The sequence below is a fragment of the Bos indicus genome, chromosome 19 (genome assembly GCF_029378745.1).
Source record: "Bos indicus isolate NIAB-ARS_2022 breed Sahiwal x Tharparkar chromosome 19, NIAB-ARS_B.indTharparkar_mat_pri_1.0, whole genome shotgun sequence".
In the NCBI taxonomy this organism is placed as follows: domain Eukaryota; kingdom Metazoa; phylum Chordata; class Mammalia; order Artiodactyla; family Bovidae; genus Bos; species Bos indicus.
The window spans coordinates 714,129-719,824 of NC_091778.1; the positions used below are offsets into that span (position 1 = coordinate 714,129).

At 41.3% G+C, this 5,696-nt stretch overlaps 1 pseudogene; it reads right to left on the reverse strand.

Annotated features, from left to right (window-relative positions):
- Positions 1-3,367: 3,367 nt before the first annotated feature.
- On the reverse strand, positions 3,368-4,657 carry LOC139177687 (olfactory receptor 5W2-like; annotated as a pseudogene).
- Between the last annotated feature and the right edge of the window lie 1,039 nt (positions 4,658-5,696).

Consider the following 5,696-nt stretch of genomic DNA (forward strand, 5'->3'; position numbering starts at 1 on the left):
AGATAATCACGATGGTGTGATCATTGACCTAGAGCCAGACATCCTGGAATGTGAAGTCAAGTGGGCCTTAGAAAGCATCACTACGAACAAAGCTAGTGGAGGTGATGGAATTCCACTTGAGCTATTTCAAATCCTGAAAGATGATGCTGAGAAAGTGTTGCACTCAATATGCCAGCAAATTTGGAAAACTCAGCAGTGGCCACAGGACTGGAAAAGGGCAGTTTTCATTCCAATCCCAAAGAAAGGCAGTGCCAAAGAATGCTCAAACTACCACACAATTGCACTCATCTCATATGCTAGTAAAGTAATGCTCAAAATTCTCCAAGCCAGGCTTCAGCAATATGTGAACCGTGAACTTCCTGATGTTCAAGCTGGTTTTAGAAAAGGCAGAGGAACAAGAGATCAAATTGTCAACATCTGCTGGATCATGGAAAAAGCAAGAGAGTCCCAGAAAAACATCTATTTCTGCTTTATTGACTATGCCAAAGCCTTTGACTGTGTGGATCACAATAAATTGTGGACAGTTCTGAAAGAGATGGGAATACCAGACCACCTGATCTGCCTCTTGAGAAATTTGTATTCAGGTCAGGAAGCAACAGTTAGAACTGGACATGGAACAACAGACTGGTTCCAAATAGGAAAAGGAGTATGTCAAGGCTGTATATTGTCACCCTGTTTATTTAACTTCTATGCAGAATACATCATGAGAAAAGCTGGACTGGAAGAAACACAAACTGGAATCAAGATTGCGGGGAGAAATATCAATAACCTCAGATATGCAGATGACACTACCATAATGGCAGAAAGTGAAGAGAAACTAAAAAGCCTCTTAATGAAAGTGAAAGTGGAGAGTGAAAAAGTTGGTTTAAGGCTCAACATTCAGAAAATGAAGATCACGGCATCTGGTCCCATCACTTCATGGGAAATAGATGGGGAAACAATGGAAACAGTGTCAGATGTTATTTTGGGGGGCTCCAAAATCACTACAGATGGTGACTGCAGCCATGAAATTAAAAGACACTCCTTGGAAGGAAAGTTTTGACCAACTTGGATAGCATATGCAAAAGCAGAGACATTACTTTGCCAACAAATGTTCATCTAGTCAAGGCTATGGTTTTTCCAGTGGTCATGCATGGATGTGAGAGTTGGACTGTGAAGAAGGCTGAGCCCTGAAGAATTGATGCTTTTGAACTGTGGTGTTGGAGAAGACTCTTGAGAATCCCTTGGACTGCAAGAAGATACAACCTGTCCTTTCTGAAGGAGATCAGCCCTGGGATTTCTTTGGAAAGAATGATGCTAAAGCTGAAACTCCAGTAGTTTGGCCACCTCATGTGAAGAGTTGACTCATTGGAAAAGACTCTGATGCTCGGAGTAATTTGGGGTAGGAGGAGAAGGGGACGACAGAGGATGAGATGGCTGGATGGCATTACTGACTCGATGGACGTGAGTCTGTGTGAACTCTGGGAGTTGGTGATGGACAGGGAGGCCTGGAGTGCTGCGATTCATGGGGTCGCAAAGAGTTGGACATGACTGAGCGACTGAACTGAACTGAACTGATGATACTGAGCCTGAAACTCCAATAGTTTGGCCACCTCATGTGAAGAGTTGACTCATTGGAAAAGACCTTGATGCTGGGAGGGATTGTGGGCAGGAGGAGAAGGGGACGACAGAGGATGAGATGGCTGGATGTCATCACTGACTTGATGCACATGAAAGTGGGTGAACTCAGGGAGTTTGTGATGGACAGGGAGGCCTGGCATGCTGCGATTCATGGGGTCAAAAGAGTCGGACACTAATGAGTGACTGAACTGAACTGAACTGATTAGCTCTTAGCTTGGGGCTTCTCAGGTGTCTCAGTGGTAAAGTATTCTGGCCAATGCAGGTTGTTCAGTCCCTCAGTCATGTTCAAATCTTTGCAACCCTATGGGCTGTAGCCCACCAAGCAAGTATATTGGAATGGGTTGCCATTTCCTTATATAGGAGCCAATACAGGATATGCAGAAAATGCAGTTTTGATCCCTTGGACAGGAAGATATCCTGGAAGAGGAAATGGCAACCCACTCCAGTTTTCTTGGCTGGAAAATCACACTGACAGAAGAGCCTGAAGGGTCTGTCTGTTACCAAAGAGTCTTGGGATTCCAGCTGTTTGCTGCTCAAAATAGAATAAACAGGTTATGCTGGTGGAAAGGAAAATTTGCTTTATTTCAGACGCCAGCGACTGGGGTGTGGTGTTGGGCATAGAGTGTGCTGGACATCGGTTCAAAGGCAGACTTCCCCTCCATGGACAACCAGTGGGCCAAGAGTTTCATAGACAGAAAGAGAGAGCAACACACAGAAATAGCACAGTCAGTTATGACAGTCATCTTCAAATTGGTCAGCGGTGGCCTGACCAACATCACCTTGGTTGTTTTTAGGTACAATTAATCTTCAGTTCCAGGGTCAGTTGTTGCCAATTCTTTGTGGTCAATTCTTGGAATTATGGCAGCTCATGTCTGGGGTACTGTCTGGTCATCATGTTGTTACCTTCTCTGCCTGGGGATTTAGTGTCTTTAAGACAGCTCACAGGATATGGCTCAGAATATTATCTATGGCCATTAAGAAAGAACTAAGATCCTTGACTATGCCTAATAATTACATTATTATTTCTTCTCCTTTGATTATTTTCCTTTGTTTCCACATTTCTCACATCTCTGATTAAACTTAGTCTTGACTAAAGTTTTCCACAGGAAAAAGAAAAAAAAGGCAGGCAGAGAACATGGGGAGAGGGGAGGACAAGGACCACAGTGTCCTGCTCCTTCTTACATGGTGTTGCAAAGAGCCAGACACGGCTTATCAACTGAGCACCCACATTGCTTTAGCTTATATTAATTAGTCTAGAAAGTACAATATGAACAATATAATGTAAAAGACCTAAATGCTTAAATATATCTCAACAAACAAACAGAAAATCTAGTGTAATATTAAAAAAATTTTTTTTGAGTGAAAGAATGAACCATAAAATTTAGAAAATAAAAATAAATAAATAAATGAACTCTGGAAAGATTTTGGCAAAGAGGAGATATCATATATATTATAATTTTTGACACATAATGAAGCAGGCAATGTCTTGGACTATAATATTTTGGAAGATTGGACTTTATAACATGCATTCATTTACTAACAAGTACTTGAGGCAAACTTGTTTTTCTTCAGTCATGAATAAAATTTTGAAAAAGCAACAAATCTATGTATCTAGTGTCTTTTTCTGTGTATGTATAATATACATATTTTAAAACCACCTTTCATTTTTCAGTTTTTTCAGGGACTGTTCCACATCTCTATTTTCTAGGCTATTTATCAGAGGGTTTAACATAGAAATCACAAGAGATTAATTGTGTAAAAACAATGAGGTCATCTTGTCTTTATCCAGAGAATAGGATGGACTTGGACTGGAATACATGAAAAGTACAGTTTCCTGGAAAATTGCCACAGGAGTTAGGTGGGAGATACAGGTGTAGAAAGCTTTGAACCTTCCCTCAACAGAATGGATCTTCAAAATTGCTAGGATGATGTAACAGTAAGAGACAAGTACTCTTGAAACAGTAAACATCTCAGTGTAGCTAAAACTGGTTAATGTCACTAATTCATTGATCTGTATGCCAGAGCAGGAAAGGAGGAAAAGTGGAGGTGAGTCACAGAAGGAATGGTTAATCACATTTGACCCACAGAAACATAAGCAGGATGTTAATGCTATGTGCATCAGAGCATCTGCCATTCCCACTAGGTAAACCCCAGCTATGAGCAGAAAGCACACCCTGATGGACATGCTGACCACATAGAACAAGGGGCTGCTGATGGCCTTGTACTGATCATAGCCATCACTGCCAGCATGAGACACTCAGAATCATCAAGGATACAGAAGACCAACAATTGCACCACAACAGCCAGAGAGAGAAGAGACTTAAATTTTTCTTGGCAAATAGGTCCATGATCATCTTGGGGTGAATTGCTGTGGAATATTGCTGAAATATATAGGCTTATCTACATTGTGTTTGCATGGGTTTATATGTTTGTCATGTGTTTGCATGTGTATGTATCTTGGTTAATATGTAAAAATTGGAATGTGAGTGATGTGTATATTTTTTGGACCTAAAAAATATGACATATTGTTCACATGAAGTTCAGTTTATTCACAGGTTGTTATTTGTAAGATGAAACGACAACTACTTTTGAAATAAAACAGGAAGAACCCTTAAACTACTATTTATCCTTGGTAACTGTTGTTTTGTGGAGAAGGCAATGGCACCCCACTCCAATACTCTTGTCTGGAAAATCTCATGGACAGAGGAGCCTGGTAGGCTGCAGTCCATGGGGTCGTGAAGAGTTGGACATGACTGAGCAACTTCCCTTTTACTTTTCACTTTCATGCATTGGAGAAGGAAATGGCAACTGACTCCAGTGTTCTTGCCTGGAGAATCCCAGGGACAGGGGAGCCTGGTGGGCTGCCATCTATTGGGTCGCACAGAGTTGGACACGACTGAAGTGACTTAGCAGCAGCAGCAGCAGCTGTTGTTTTGAGACCCCCCTGGACTGTACCCACCAGGCTCCTCTGTCCATGGGATGCTATATGGTATGATACCATCTGACCATAGTCAAAATGAAGAATAACAGAATTCATCCCAGTTATTTAAACCTTGCCATTTTGAGACAGTGGTTATATAGCAAAAGAAAACTGAAGCAGTATGAATAGAATATAAGCAGAGGGGATAATGTTTCATTGATTATTAATTATTCCTGTTACATAATTTTATGAAATCATTTTAAGGCTATGATTTTCCTGTGGTCATGTATGGATGTGAGAGTTGGACTGTGAAGAAGGCTGAGCACTGAAGAATTGGTGCTTTTGAACTGTGGTGTTGGAGAAGACTCTTGAGAGTCCCTTGGACTGCAAGGAGATCCAACCAGTCCTTTCTGAAGGAGATCAGCCCTGGGATTTCTTTGGAAGTAATGATGCTAAAGCTAAAACTCCAGTACTTTGGCCACCTGATGTGAAGAGTTGACTCATTGGAAAACACTCTGATGCTGGGAGGGATTGGGGGCAAGAGGAGAAGGGGACGACAGAGGATGAGATGGCTGGATGGCATCACTGACTCGATGGACATGAGTTTGAGTGAACTCCAGGAGTTGGTGATGGACAGGGAGGCCTGGCATGCTGCAATTCATGGGGTCGCAAAGAGTCGGACACAACTGAGTGACTGATCTGATCATTATGTAACATAGATAGATGTTAGATTTATACATTAACTGAAGAAAATATTTGCAAAACAGATATGTAACAAGAAGTTTGTAGCCAGAATATACAAAAATACTTATAAATAATAAAAAGACAACCCAATTAAAATGAGGACATGATTTGAACGAATACCTCACCAAATAGATATACAAATGACAATTAAATAATTGTATAATAAAAAAATAATGATGAAAATCCAATATTTTGGCCACCTGATTCAAAGACCTGACTCATTGGAAAAGACCCTGATGCTGGGAAATATTGAAGGTTGGAGGAGAAGGGGACTATAGAGGATGGGATAGTTGGATGTCATCACCGACTCAATGGCCATGAGTTTGAGTAAACTCTGGGAGTTGGTAATAGACAGGGAGGCCTGGCATGCTGCAGCCCTTGGGGTCTCAAAGAGTCGGACATGACAGAGCGA